Source organism: Brachycentrus maculatus, unplaced genomic scaffold (genome assembly GCF_059751285.1).
Source record: "Brachycentrus maculatus isolate JH-2025_06_01 unplaced genomic scaffold, ASM5975128v1 h1tg000242l, whole genome shotgun sequence".
NCBI classification, from domain to species: Eukaryota; Metazoa; Arthropoda; class Insecta; order Trichoptera; family Brachycentridae; genus Brachycentrus; species Brachycentrus maculatus.
Genome location: NW_028280993.1, coordinates 1,485,498 through 1,502,920, shown reverse-complemented (window position 1 = coordinate 1,502,920; position 17,423 = coordinate 1,485,498). Strand labels below are relative to the sequence as shown.

The 17,423-nt window shown below is 29.9% G+C and overlaps 1 protein-coding gene across 14 annotated transcripts in view; it reads right to left on the bottom strand.

The window, feature by feature from the left end:
- The window catches only part of spri (Src homology 2 domain-containing protein sprint), a 279,029-nt gene that overhangs the window by 238,345 nt on the left and 23,261 nt on the right, over nucleotides 1-17,423 (bottom strand). The window lies entirely within an intron of this gene.

Below are 17,423 nucleotides of genomic sequence, written 5' to 3'. Positions count from 1 at the left end.
GATATTATTGACTTTATTATGAATTTCTTATTGATTGATTTAATTTCTTATTGATTGGCTTTGTTGTGAGTTATTTATTGATGATATTTTTTTACTTTATTGTGAGTTACTTATTAATATAACCCAACAAAAAATGCATCGATAAAATAATTTAAATACATAAAATTTAAAAAAAAAACTTACTAACCACTACGACGCTTTTTGCAGGGGTAGGCAGAGAGGACAAAACGCCACACCGTTCTGTATTTGCATTCAATGTTCGCCTCTTCCGCATTCATGTTACTCCTCATACGTACCGGCCGATTATTCTGACTTCTGTCCTGACCGCTATCAAGTATTTGAAATACTTCACCATTTTAAATTTTAGTCGGCCTTACTCTGCTTATATTTCCTACTACATTCACCCCATAAATTTGTTTAATTGTTTTTTCTTCACTTATTTGATTCACATGGCCAAACAATGTCAACACACCTCTTTTGATTTTATCGAAAATACTTATTTCAACTTTCCATGCTGCTTCATAATTGCCTCAAAAATATGTCATAAAGAAATATGTCATAAATATGTCCTAATTTTCTTTAAATTCAGGTCGCATTAAACGCAATTAATTTTTTTGCCTAAAACACCATTTTTGTATTTTTTTTCTAAGAAATAAATATATGGTTTTGAAAAGGAGAGAATTATTGATAGGAAAGTAGTTAAATATTTTTTAATACGCATTCTAAATAAAATTTTATTTCAATTTATATTCTTTAAAAAAATGCGTGAAGATACGCGTGGCCCCTCGCGCAGCCGGTCACTTACTGAATTGTATATTTGCTAGTAACCATTTCATAAAACGTTACTAGGAAACTACATAGACACGTGTACATAAATACGTGTGTTTTTGTATCCTAATATTTTATTTTAAAACATTTTGATGTTACATTTGGGTACTAAAGTAGGTACGTACCATTGACAAATAATTTTTGATCTCAAATATTTGAGATGAAATGCTTTTGATACATATCATTCAAATAGCTTTATATTGAAGAAAATAAAATTTATTCGATCAATTCCGGATATAAATCAAAAGTTTAATGACGACTTCCCTATTCGTGTATCTGTGTATACAATGAAGGCAGAATTGATGCCATTTTCCAGCGCAATTCATTTTACAAGGCAACTTGAGTTTCGGCAAAAAAAGGTAATAAAATCTCGGCTACTAATAAAATAATAAAACAGTTCTACGAATAGTGAGGGAAGTTATATCATAGAATCGTTATAAACATGAAAACCCACTCTTGAAATATAACTTATATAATTTAAAATTATTTGCAACTCCGAATCAGAAAACAAATATTTGGGCAAAGCAGCTATGGCGTTGACCAAACCCATTATTATTTATTTATTTATTTTATTATACATATAATAATAAAATAATAAGTTTTTAGGTGGCGAGGGTACATTATTAAAATATTTAAAAAAAAAAAATGAATGTAAGAAAATTGTTTATGCAATCACCAATTCTACCCATTATTGACAACCACACTACTCAAATTCTTGGAAGTTCTATGTATATATACACACATATATATATATATATATATATATATATATATATATGTATATATATATATATATATATATATATATATATATATATATATATATATATATATATATATATATATATATATATATATATATATATATATGTATACATATATATATATATATATATATATATATTTATATATATATATATATATATATATATTATATATATATGTATACATATATATATATATATATATATATATATATATATATATATATATATATATATATATATATATATATATATATATATAAACCAATTAAGAAACATTGTTCTTGAATCAATACATATATCAATACATATATATATATATATATATATATATATATATATATATATATATATATATATATATATATATATATATATATATATATATATATATATTTATATATATGTATATATATATATATATATATATATATATATATATATATATATATATATATATATATATATATATATATATATATATATATATATATATATATATATATACGTTACACGTGTGTAAAGTGATCACTTAAACCTGCTTAGACTTCCATATTCTTCTTCATCTTTAATGAGATGTCTAAAAATAATATGAAAAATAACTTCTGTAATTGGAATAATCCAAATTTGTGAACAAGTTTTTGGACACATTCAAAATGTTGTATAATAAAACATGTTTTAGCTATAAGAATATAAAATTCATTAATCTTTGATGAGATATCAAAAAATAATCTGAAAAATAACTTCTGTAATTGGAGATAATCCAAATTTGTGTATCCTAGTATTCTGACATACTCAAAATGTTGTAAAATAAAACATTTTATTAGCTAGAAGAATAAAAAATCCATTAATTTATCTATAAATCTTGTATATAATAAGCAAAGTAAATAATAAATGCAATTCCCATCTAAAAAAAAAAGTTGGTAGGATGCGTAAACTGTTTTACCCTGTTAGTAAAGTTGCCCCTTTTAAGCGTGCGGATGTCATTCAGCATTAAAGGGCACACTGTCTTACATTTCAAAAGATGGGCCCTTCGTCACTTTATTGGCCAAGTTTAGTATGGACAAGAACATAATTAATTTTCTTGTAGATTTCCGCAATTTCCAACGTGACAATAGAACTCCCAATAGAGGACAATTAGATAATAACGGAAGTTTGCCAATCTCCTTTATGCCGAGCTAAACTTCAGGGCGGTGGCGGGGGCGGAGGCGGGGGCGGATAACCCAGTACCTCCCCTGCGAGTGCCGCCCGCGTACTTGCTACCCGGGAGAGGAGAGCAACGACCCAACCCCGTTACTGATAGAAGGCTAGTCTGAGAACATTATACCCGTTAGAGATGTTTCGATTTGAAAAATATGATATCGTCATAATGGTAAAATATCATATTTATTTTTTGACGTCTCATCAAAGATGAAGAAGAATATGGAAGTCTAGGCATTTACGGGGCTGACGACCGTCATAGGATACTTTAAGTGAACACTTAACACACGTAACAACATTCACCAATTCTACCCATTATTGACAACCGCACCACTCAAATTCTTGGAAGTTCTATATATATGAACCAATTCATCTGTGACGAGATGTCAAAAAATTATATGAAAATAACTCATATAACTGGAGATAATCCAGATTTTGTGAACAAGTATTTGGACACACTCAAAATGTTGTAGGTAAAATATCGTTCACTCCTTTCAACAACGTCATATATAAAAAAAACTTGATTTTTCAAGAGACCGTTTTTAAAGTTTAAAAATATATTGAAATGTATTAAAAATAAATATCAAGCCACTTATTGAACTTTTTACTGTGCAACAGATCTTTTTAGGTGAAACCTGAATGTTTTATCTCCATTTGAAAAATATTTTGTGTAAAAAAAAAAATAATTAAGCAATACCTTTTCTTCAAAATGCAAAAACAACACTTTCTGCCCTGTAGCGGGTAAATATTAAGTTAAAAATATGCCACTTTTGCTGTTACGTTAATTCAAAACCGGAGAAAGAAATATAACGAGCTTAGATTTAAAATAAATTACTTATCTTCTCTCTAATATTATTTATTATTCATCATTTACACTATTTATTTTGTTTTTTTTAATACATTTTACGATAATTTGTTTATTTTAAAGAAATGTGGATGACGAATGATTTCTTAATATTATTATTATATTATTTAAAAAAAATATAATCAAAGGTTGCACACAAAGGGTAATGCCCAGAAAATGTACTATATCCCAGCAAAAGTGGCATATTTTTAACTTAATATTTACCCGCTGCAGGGGGCAGAAAATGTTGTTTTTGCATTTTGAAGAAAGGGTGTTGTTTAATTATTTTTAAGCTAAAACAAATCAACCAATTGTTTTCTTAGATAATATTCTCTATAAAAATTAATTGACGTCAATAAATGCCTCGGGTCATATTTGAAATCTTTATCTTAGAAACGTTGAGAATTATCCGAATTTCGGGGCGTTTATGCTAATTCTCCTGAAACACTAAAGGTTATACTATTCCCTTATGATTTAAGAGGCAGGGAGGAGTGAGGCTTTCTAATTGAATCAAAAGTTCCGCATATCGAGGCAAAGATGTAACTGAGGTGGCTATACATACGCAGGAACGCTAACTGTTGGTTTCAAGTATGATTGTTACAGAGAAGTTAGGCGAAGGAAAGTTGTAAGGGAGGAGAAAGTTCTCTGCGTAACGCGAAGCGTTCTACTCAGTTAGAATTATACGAAGTGTTCATTAAATTTTATAAGCAATTACATATAAATCCTCGCTTTATAAAATATTATATTATTTTTTTACATCTCAACATAGACGAAGAAGAATATGTAAGTCTGGACATTTACGGGACTTACGACCGTCATAGGCTGGTTTAAGTTACTTTACACATGTGAAACATTCACAAATTCTTCCCATGATTGACAACCGTACTACCTACTAAAATTCTTGGAACTTCTAAATTTATATTGTTTTAATTCATGTTTAAATCGCTAGAATTTCACTAGAGACATCTATGGTGGGATGAAAGAAGGTTTTTATTGAGCAGAAACTTTTCCATTTGCATGTCAAATATATCATACGTAAAAATGTTTTTAAAAAATCATCAAGTATATATTATTATATATTCATTCTTAAAACCCTTATTCGCACCCGATAGTGCATAGGGCACTACATCATATAAACGCAGTATTATCTTGATCGTTTACACAGAAGGAAAGCTGAAAATTCCCTCCGTTTCAGGTATCAGCCCAGGGTAATATCAAATAAATATTAGAAAACAATCACTAAAATTTATTTTCACCCCCCCCCCTGGGAAACGAACCCAGGACCTCCAGTACGGTAGCTAAACAGGCTTACCATTGCTATTGCAAAGGCGGACAAAACATTATATGGGAGGGGTTATATTTGGATTCTCAAAGACACCTCGAATATTTCCAGATACCAAAGCCAATGGCTAATATCCCATCCATGGCATTCAGAAACCCTTGGACAATTGAAGGCGACTGCCCTTACACTAACATCGGGAGGGCGGGGGCGGAAACGTCCCTTTTGTTCGTACACCGCTTCGTACTTACCTAACTACGTATCAAGGTACAAATTCAATTAACAGACCCTACGTAAGGAGGGCAAGTTGGATGATGTTTGACTTGTATCAAAGTTTCTCTTCCGTGTTCTCTTGGTATGTTCTGGACTTTGCCTTTAAGTGTGTCTGATCCAGTGAATGAATTAGTGCAAAACGAAAAAAATATCAAAGAAATAAAAATGTTTTAAAAAGTCATCAACGAACTCGAAAATATTTACAAATTCAATTTAAATTTTAAATTTCAATTTATTCAATAATAATTAACATAACAAAAAGTAACATTTAAGGCGTATACATTCCGCCAGTAAATCCGCCAGATCCATGGATTTGCAGGGTTTTCAAGTATTTAAATATTTTAAACAATGAAATCCACAATTGGCATTCCGATAGAGTATTTATTTTAAATCTTATAAAATTGGATCTGGCGGATTTCGAAAGTAGGCGACACAGATATAAAGGTAGATTGAGGAAATACAATACTTTAGCGAGTGTTTTTGCCTAGAATTTTCACTCATGAATTACATGAAATTATAGTAACTTTAAACATAAAGAGTAAATCCACTCACAAGTAGGCATAGGCTATGAAACTTATAAAGTTGAAGCCTGAGTAGGGCACATAATAAACGGTGTTGCATAAGCCGTAGCTAGATTTCAGAGTCACTTGGGTGCTAGGTAATTAAAAAATATATATAATACTATACAACGCACTCTGTCAATAAAATCTACTCGTTCAAAATAATATTAATAGTATGGCACGAATACAGAAATAAATAGGGGTGAGATCAACCCTATGGAACCGACACATCCATTCTCGAAGCGCATTTCACGATGTCTGAGGGATATTAATTAATTATTGGTTCATTTAACATCGCTTAGACTATATTCATAGCGGCAATATTAATGATAGATATGATCGAATTTGAGACATCCGTCAAGTATTATATTCAATTTAGTCTACGGTGAGTTGAACTAATTAAGCAAAGTGGGCATTAATTCATGAAATCGTTTTGAAATGATAAATCATTGTCTTGTAGCTAAAACCTTTGTTTGTTCTATCTTTTGTGATGAATCAAATGTTTTGAATAATAACAATAATATTGAAAAATAAACATAATCTAACGACAATCATGACGGAACGAATAATGAAATTTTTAAATATTATATACATATATATATATATATATATATATATATATATATATATATATATATATATAATATATATATATATATATATATATATATATATATTTATATACATATATATATACATATATATATATATATATATATATATATATATATATATATATATATATATATATATATATATATATATATATATATATATATATATATTTATATACATATATATATACATATATATATATATATATATATATATATATATATATATATATATATATATATATATATATATATATATATATATATATATATATATATATATATGTATATATATTGTTTTTTTAACTATTGTATTCAGATAAATATTGAAGTCTGGGCATTTACGGACTTACGACCGTCATAAGTAGAATTAGTGAATGTAACACGTGTATCAAGTGATCACTTTACCTAGCCTATGCCAAGGTCATAAGCTCGTAAAAAATATTTATCTTCATGCATGTTGAGATGTTAAAAAATGGGTCTTTTTTCCATGAAACGCGGTGAAACGGCGTAACGGCACTTTTTTTTTAATTTTCAAAATCAATTAGACGAACAATGTTTTTGCTGACGGAATTACAATCTTAATTTATTAAATTTATCAAACTGATGAAAATGGAATTTTTTGTTAAGAATACTTAAATGATATTTAAATATATTATTTACTTCCGGGACCTCTTCCGGGAATATGTAAGTGAGTACCGGAACCTTTTTTGTTTAAAAAAAAAACCCTGTTAAAAAATCATGTACCTAAAAAAATACACCTAATTGGAGATAATTCATATTTGTGAACCAGTTTTTGAACACACTAAAAATGTTGAAAATAAGTTGTTTCATTCACATACCAATTAATATTACTTGGTTTCACAATAATAATAATTATAATACCGTAAAGCTAATATTCACGGTTGTGTTAGATTATCGCAGACCCCCATTTATTGTTAGCTACGCGGATTACCCTTCGAGGGTTAAACTTAATTAAATGAATTAAGAACGGCTCCCCCGAGACGGATAAGGGTTGCAAAGACAATAATGCACATTATTGTACGAATCCGAACAAATTAGAAAAGATGGATATTGCTTAACTTTAAACAAAACAATGATATTTACATGTGATATATTATACTACTGTTAATTGACTTATATATATATATATATATATATATATATATATATATATATATATATATATATATATATATATATATATATATATATATATATATATATATATATACATATATATATATATATATATACATATATGTGTGTCCACCTCCGTAGTGTAATGGTCAGCACGCTCGGCTACCGTTCTAGAGGTCCCGGGTTCGATTCCCAAGGGGGGTAAAATAAATATAAGTGATTTTTTCACTGTAATATTTATTTAATATTACCCTGGACTGGTACCTGAAGCGGAGGGCTGATCACCTTTCCTTCATGTATAAACAATCAAGATAACACTGCGTTTATATGACGCAGTGCCCTATGCCCCATTGGGTGCGGATAAGGGTTTTATTTTATTTATTATGTATATATGTATATATACATATACATATATATATATATATATATATATATATATATATATATATATATATATATATATATATATATATATATATATATATACATATATATAAATAAATATAAATATATATATATATATATATATATATATATATATATATATATATATATATATATATATATATATATATGTATATATATATATATATATATATATATATATATATATATATATATATATATATATATATATATATATATATATATATATATATATATATATATATATATATATATATATATATATATATATATATATATATATATATATATACGCAGTAACTCCCTTGCACTGCATAAAAATATATGTTCCCAAGTAATATTTTTAAAATGTATAACATGATACTATTAACAACTAAAAATAGAATAAAGCCCCTTTCCAAGCACAACTAAAATTATAAGATTGTACTAAGTACAAATGTATAGAAAATGTTTTAAATTGTATTAAAAATGTAACTGTATTAAATATATATGTATATACCATGGATGTATTTATTGTATAACAAAACTTACCGCTCCAAGCTTCATTTTTTGTTAATTCTTCAATATTGTAGACGATATTGAACGTACCTGTAACAAAATTAAAACAATTAATGAAATGATCAGTTTTGTATTAAGATATTACAAAATAAATAAAATGATGATGTAGAAAATATGGTTACATCTAAATAACTCGGTTATTCCCGGAAAATCGGTAGTTTAAAAAAAATCCATAACCATCTTTGTTTTGACTATCGAGCAGGATACTAAGCAAATGCGGGTTAACGCTATTTTCTCCTGAACCCTAAAAAAGGCACTAAAGTTTTTCATTCAACTGTTACATTACTTTAAAAAAAAGCGTCGGACGAAACCCAATTGTTTCTCAATTATTTTACGCTTTTCACGAAGGAAGTTAGAGTGGTCATTAGGGGAAGTGTTTTTAACGGCGTTTAAAACGTCTAACGGCGGACAACACGGACTAACGGAGGCCAATCGAATAGCCCTTAGAGCCTAACAGCTACTCGATACGAAAATTTTAATAACAAACTCCCATTTCCCTTCAAGAGTGTTTGAGAAGTCGCTTTAATGATCTTTCGTATTTTGTTTTATTTTTATTTTATATTATTATCCTTTTGAATTTTGCTAAACTCAAATGGCAGTGGCAAGACATGTTGCAAGACAGGACCCCACAAGATGGACCCCAAGAATTCTACGATGGAGAGGATTCAGAAGAGATGGTTCGATGACATAGTCGCTGTGGGGGGTAAAAACTGGCTGCAAGCAGCAACCAACGGGAGTAAATAGAAAGAAGGGGAAGAGGCCTATATCCAGCAGCAGAGGTCAGAGGGCTCATAAAGAAGAAGTTTACTATCCATTTATTTTAAAAAACGCAATTTTTAAATAGTAAAGGGTGACATATATTTGAATTTAAAAAAAAAGTTTATCTTCGAGATTCTTAAATGATTTTTCAACTCCAAAATACAATACTTAGCAATTTCAACAAAACTTCAACTATTTGGGAATTAAATATTTCAAAAAACTTCCTATAGAATTTTAAAAATAGAAGATATTAAAATACTTAATGCTAAAATAATTAAAATACTTAAAAATTAATGCCCATTACATATAAATCTTGAAAAAATATATAAAAAATATTATTATACCATTAATCATATAAAACATTTAACCATGAGTGTAAGTCCCTCTCAAAGCACAAGAGCTCAGTCTCTTTTTTGGAGAGGCACAGCGAATCTAAAACTAAAAGTTTGCCATATGTATAAATGTTTAGAAAATGTATTATGTTGTACTTAAAAATTTAATTATATAATATAAATTTAAAAAAATTTAAAAATTCGTCTGGAGTTACACTTGGATGGATTGACTCTAGCCAGTGTCTGTACACGAAGCTTGGACTGGTTGTGATTGGTAGCCTGGAGAGGAAGAGAGGGAGTGGAAGATCCCCATACGATGGACTGATCAAGTTAAGGCAGCAGCAGGCACCTCGGTGGATGGAGCGCTACGTGCAGCGCAGTCAAGGGATAACTGGAGAAGAGTCATTGCTTCCACAAGGGTCACAACCCTCAGTAATGAGGAATAAGACGGAGAAAAATAAATAAATTTGTATTTTGAAGACAAACGATGAGAAGGCGAATAATTGTATTTTTTACATATACTGGATTATTCACCATAAAGATGTTAAATCAATATTATATGTGTTACAATTTACAATGCCATCTATGATTGAATGTTTATACTTCCATTTTATTTAATTTAAAAACTAGAAGTTGTTATTTTATTATAAAAAATGCAGTTCCACCATGAAATGTCAGAACAAAACATATACAATGGAACCTCTCATAACGAGTTTAATTCTTTCCAGAATCTTATTCGTTAAGCAAAACATTTTTTTGTTTTGATTGGTCGTAAAAAAGGGACTTCCTCTTTCTCTGTAACTCGTTATTTGAATGTCGCTCGTTAAGGGAGCAGATTTTTCACAATTTTTGCTCGTCATGCGAATCACTCGTCATGAGAGGTTCCACTGAAAATATCTCATTAAACTTTTTGATTTTTAGCCCCTTAAAAATGTTCAGTTTTAGAATTTGTGGACATAATTTGGACCCACTCAAAATATTTTAATAAACTTGTTTTAAATTTACATAATTGGCTTTGCTGATGGCCTAATATTTTGTGTGGGTACCTACGTAAATGTGATGTCACTATCGATTAACGGGCGCCACTTACAGGCGTCGTTCAGTAATGAAAATCGGTCGTAAAGCGCACGTCTGAACGCGCCTTAATAGCTTTGAGATGATAATAAACAGGAACATTTAGTGAACTATTCCGAGATGCACTAAGCGGGTTATAAAATTTCGAATATCTTCTTTAATTCTTTCAAAGATATTATATTTAAATTCCACTATAAAGATTTTGTTTACGCCAAGATAGGTTACAAAATGCTGAGCTTTCTTCTAGTAGAACGGAAGGCCTGTTGACGACTGTCAACAGTTCGCCTTCTCCTGAGGAGTGCAACGTGGTTTCCTCCCAGCAATGAGTAAACGCTGAGAAGTTCCTGATTGGCTCACACTAGATTATCCTTCCTCTTTCCAACACCAGTTAAAATGAAGTTTTTTAGCTAGAAGAAATAAAAATCCACTCAATGATATATACACAAACCTTAGTAGTAGTGTGGTTGTCAGAGTAGTATGGTTGTCAATAATAGGTAGAATTGGTGAATGTTACACTATGTAAAGTGATTACTTAAACCAGCCTATGGCGGTCGTCAACCCCGTAAATGCCCAGACTCCCATATTCTTCTTCATCTTTGATGAGATGTCAAATATTAATATGAATATTACTTCTTCCTCTAATTGTTATCCTCACCCAATGGTGCATAGGAAGGTGTATCGTATTGACGCAATGTTACCTTGATCGTAACTTATATGAGGCAAAATGATAAATGCTGCGCTTTAGGTACTAGTCCAGGGTAATATTAAAAAAAATAGTTTGAAAAATCACTTTTATTTATTTTGATCATACCTGAGAATCGAATCCGAGACCTCCAGCACAGTAGCTAAAAGAGTTAACCATTATACTATTGAGGTATACGAGTAACTTAAGGAAATTTAAAGATATTTATTTGAAATAAAAATTTATTAACATATTAATGAAATTGAAATTTTCCTTAAATTGGGAAATATGTATATAAGAAAAATTTATAATTTAAAGTCAATTTTCTCAAAAAATTACCTTGAACGGGACTTAAAATAACCTTACTTGTGCTTACTGGTACACCTTTAAAGCTTTACTAAAAAATGAGCTTTTTGTAAAACGAGAAAAACTTTCAAATCATAATTCTATTTCAAATCCCTACAGAGTTTATTCACGGAAATGTAATTTATGCGCTTTTTCATTTTGTCCTTACAATATTCTTATGAGACGAGAATCTTTAAGAAGTTTAATTTTCCTTAAAAATTGAAGCAGATGAGATTTTTAATTGGACCTTCAGCCTACCTAGCGGCTTCTACGGAAGGAAATGAATAAATTTTGTAAAAAATTGCGTTGCATCTTCACGACTTTCTTACACGAATTGAAAAATCAACTTTAATATTTATCGCAATACAAAATATAGGAGTAAACCTTGCAAGAGTCTACGAGATAGAATAAGGAACACCAGGATAAGAGAAATATGCGAGATCAAAGATGGCGTTAGGTGGGGGAGACAACGAAAGAGACTATAAGAGACTGTATGGTATGCGCATGTGAAGAGAATGGAACCATTCAGACTCCACCATATTGGATTGCATGACCAACCCTTAGGACGATTTCCGATCAGACCACAAAAGAGATGGATCGACAGCTGGGAATCATAAACCAAGAAGAAGAAGAAGAAGAAGAAGAAATATTTCAAGTAAAATCAAATGAGTTTATGCAATGAATTGGAATGCAGGGTTAATAATATTATTATCTGGCAATAATTTAAACACGGTGACAATATATTTTACAAAAACAAATATTTTTTTCCGCTTGTATATTATTTTAACTGAGACCAGGTTTCATTGTTATTGGCTGTCAACGAATGTCATTCGTTCGTTTGGAAATGCCATAACTAGGCGTAACAATTGTCACAATATTAATTTTTTATGTGCTTTTGTTAATAAAATACTACTAAAAAAATATGTGTTTGATTTAAAAATTAATACACAAATCTACTACGATTTCATCTGCTGCTAAATACAAGAAGGCAAAAATGATAAAAATTACCAGTTCGGTCCGCGGGGACCGCCAGCAGGAGATGCGTCAGGGCAAAGTTTGTTTCCGTTAGGCCATTTTACATTCTATGGGGGTGAGCGCTCCTTAGCAAAGTAATCATGACTATTTCTTTATTGTTTTTATCCCCCTCCAGAGACCACAGCCATTGTTATGGAAAATAACAATTATTTATTACATAACTGAAGCCATTTTCGTGGTTAACTTAATTTTCTTAACTTGTCTTGTAAAATTTAATGGTATTACGTGTCGGTAAGCCATTTTGGTAGGGGTTACGTCAGACTCGAAGGGTTTGTGAGGCTATATCCATCTTTTTAACATCCTAATATAGATGAAGAAGAATGTGAAAGTCGGAGTATTTACAAGACCTCAATTTTTTGGAACTTACACATCACTCACACTTTTCAAAAACGTCATATTTAAATAATCGTCAATTTTCAGTTGTGCACGTTTTCGGAATACCCAGAAAATGTTCTATATCCCAGCAAAAGCGGCGTATTTTTAACTTAATATTTACCCGCTACAGGGCAGAAAGTGTTGTTTTTGCATTTTGAAGAAAAGGTATTGTTTTATTATTTTTTTTTATATATATATACTACATATTTTTCAAATAAAGAAAAAACATTCAGGTTTTATCTAAAAAGATCTGTTGTACCGTAAAAAGTTCGAAAAGTGGTCTGATATTTATTTTTAATTCATTTTATTATATTTTTAAACTTTAAAAACGATCTCCTGAAAAATCAAGTTTTTATTGATGTCGTTGTTGAAAGGAGTGAGCGATATATGATTTATAATAATAATGATGTGTCATTTATCTTAAGTATGTTATTTTTAAATTATGGAGTGACAATTACTTTCTTGATTTCAAATTTATTTAATTTTGATTACTGGGATATAGTACATTTTCTGGGCATTCCGAAAACATGCACAGCTGAAAATTTTCGATTTTTTTATATATGACGTTGTTGAAAGGAGTGAGCGATATGTTGTGACAAAAAACACGAGAAAAATGAATATCTGCGAGACGAAATAACTGAATTTTAATTTTTTAAATGTCGGCATACAATTTTACACCATTGCAATGTGTGGAAAGTCATACGTATCGAATTCGTTTAGTACAAACAAAGTTTAAATAAGCACTCTCTCTCGATTTCTCAGTGCGGATAATGTTTGTATTTCATTAAATCACAAGTAATTGAATGTCTGTACATTCCGCGCCAGTTGAAGAATTAATGAAAGGAGAAATGAATGTCCACGACGATAAACGAAACAGAAAACTGAGACTCGAACGGTTCAATTTCACAGTAAATCCGATTTGTGATTACATTTCCACCACTGGACTTCTACTAGCCTTCAAATCACAACGTTCTAATACACATTTTTGGTTATTTATTTTAATTATTAATATATATATTTTTTTAAATATGTAATGTCCACCCAGTGGAAGGATGTTTCTGCCAGTGTCAAGTATTATTTTTATTTACAAACAAAAAAAGAATAGAAAATAGTAATAACGATTAATACAAAATTTCATAGTTTAAATGCGTTTAGCTTTATCATTTTACAAATTATGACCGCAATTCTAGAATTAGGTTCAGAAAGAAGGGTGGATACTTGGGTGGGGAGTTGGATTCCTGCCCGTGTTAAGCTATTCAAAAAGTTCTCCTTCCCTGTTGTAAGCGGACACTGAAAAAGAGTATGGTTTGCATTATTTATTTATTTTATTTATTTTATTTATTTTATTTTATTTTATTTATTCGGGAATTGTACAGCTTACATATAAAAAAATGATATAAAACAATAGTTACATTAACATTAATAAACATTACATTACATTGACAAAAAATAGTTACGTTAAAAAAAAGCCAATTAAACAATTCCACAATTATGTTATAAAACTATTAAAAAACATTCAGAGATAACGAAAAACAAAAAAAAAATAGATTAAGCAGGAAAGGAGAAGGAAAGGAGAGGAATTAATAAAGGGTGGTTACAGGATTTTTTTTTTTCTAGTTAAGAAGTTAAAAAATATATTTATAAATATACATACATATATATGCATACGCATACATACACACATATATATACAAATACATACTTATACACATTCAGTTATATATACAGAAAAAAAATAGTCATGCACCGTTCACCCCCCACCCATAACATAACTAGGTTATTGGTGGAGAGTAAACAGAGCATGAGAACTTTCTACTAACCTCTTTTTTTATTATAGCAACACTTTTCCCGAAAATATCGATGTCATTAAATGTCTTGTTGTATGAGTATTTATTTATTGGTGCATACGCCTGTAAGGCCTTTAATATTTATTGGTGCATACGCCTGTAAGGCCTTTACATGTAGAATATATGGAAATAATTCTGAATATACAGCAATATAATGAAACGTAAGTACATGACACAATATAAAATATATAGATAGAAGGGCAAAAATAATAAATAAAGCATAACAATACTAATACAAATACAAATAAAGTGTAGGAAAAAAAAGACACTCAAAGCCATCGCAAGAACATTTCATTCACATGTCGCTCAAATTCAGGGATATCAAACACTGCTGTTTGAAATGGATGAAACCAATGCTAAATACATCTATGTGACCTATAGTACCCTTTGTGTTTATGAAATAACTATTGATAATTTATTTTTATTCGTATTTTTTATTCATTTGTACGTGTCTATTTTTTGTATTTATTTGCAGAACCGGTTAACATTATAATTAAGTAATAAAAAAATAAACAATGATTTTATGACGAAGTTATAATATGAGTTTAGTAAGTTGTAAAATGAAAAATTAAGAAAATAAAATAATATTTTTCGGAATAATAATATTAATTTTATATTTTCACATTTGTTTATTTTAAATATGCTTTTTACCTTATGTTTTTCTCATTTAATTCTGTTAAATATGCTTCTTGTGCCTATTTATTATACCTGTTTATTATTTTTATATTTTGCCATGTAGTTATGGTCATTAATTTTTTTTTATGTACTTTATTATTTGTGTTCTAGTCTTGTTAACCTTAATCCCATGTCCCAAAATGAGAAATAGAAATTACTCATCGGGAATATAATATGAAAATAAGACTTATGTATGTTATTTGTTTTGAAATAAATAAATAAATAAATTTATTAATTAATACATACATACATCCTCTGAGTTCCAAGGCAATACGCAAGCAAATGCGGAACGTCACGAACCCAACTAAATATTGCGACTTAATTGGATGGAACGTCTTCCAATGCAAACACAAAGGGTGGATGAGAGCGATGGGGTGAGAGAGGGTAGGGAAGGAGGGGGGCTGATACCACCCTTCATGCACCTGTATTATATAAATATTCTTTTCTGTAATTTTTCAACTTTAGCGCAGAGAAGAGGCGATTAAAAAATAATTGAAATCGTTCGATCGTGTTGTGGGGATGATTTGCCATTATTGGACATCGCTTCAATCGTTAAAAAAATACACTTACAAGGATTTTGTTTTTGTGTCAAATGAAATGTTGAATAAATGGCAAGTTAAATTGCTACGGTATCAGGAACCATGGCGAAGTTGAGTAGACGCTCGACTTCGAAAATGGCGTAGCAGTTTCGATTTTCGCAAATTGTAAAATAAATTCACTAACACTTCAGCATTTTTCTGTGTCCAGTATTGAACAAAGACCACCTTTTTGGACTCCCGCAGTTGTCCCTTGGACGCGATTCGCTTTTAATGCAGTACCGCCATTTTCTTAATGTCATCAGACCATGTTGTCTGAGGCCTACCCACGCTTCTAGACCTCCAGTCAAACACCTTCTTCGTCCATCTTTCCTCAGTCATACGTGCCATGATCTGTCAAGTTCCACTTTTGTTTAAAAGAAAGATTTATTTGCAATTGGTCTCGGTGTTTGTGACGTATTTTTCACATTTACCTTCCCTATCCTCACTATCCCACCTGCAGAAAAGCCTCTATATTTTTAATTTGCAAAATTTTACAGCATCCAACACAACATACCGCTCACTCCTTTCAACAACGTCATATATCAAAAAACTTGATTTTTCAGGAGAACGTTTGTAATGTGTAAAAACATAATACAATTTATTAAAAATAAATATCAAGCCACTTTTTGAACTTTTTACTGTGCAATAGATCTTTTTAGGTTAAACCAGTAGGTTTTTTTCTCCATTTGAAAAATATTAAGTATATTTAAAAAAATAATTAAACAATACCTTTTCTTCAAAATGCAAAAACAACACTATCTGCCCTGTAGCGGGTAAATATTAAGTTAAAAAGATGCCTCTTTTGCTGGGATAATGTACATTTTCTGGGCATTTCGAAAACATGCACAACTGAAAATTGACGATTTTTGATTTATGAAATTCTCGAAAGGAGTGAGCGATACGTGTGCTGCTGGCATGGGAGCAGTATCGAGAGAAAAGTTCAATAATAAATCGCCATCTATAATTACCTTGACGCACCTAACAGGGCATCGTACATCACGTACACATCGCAAGTAATTGGGCTATAAGTAAATATTATACGATGCCAGGTTATCAGCAAATTTATGGAGGATACGTATAACATAATATTTGTGCAGAAGGTCTTGCTGCAAACCAACAAACCGGGAATTCGCCCAAAGGCGCTGTAATAACTTAGACTCCCTTCGATGTAAAGAAATGATGTTTCCTAACTACCCTAACGTACGTCTTGGATAAACACAAAGTTCAATAACATG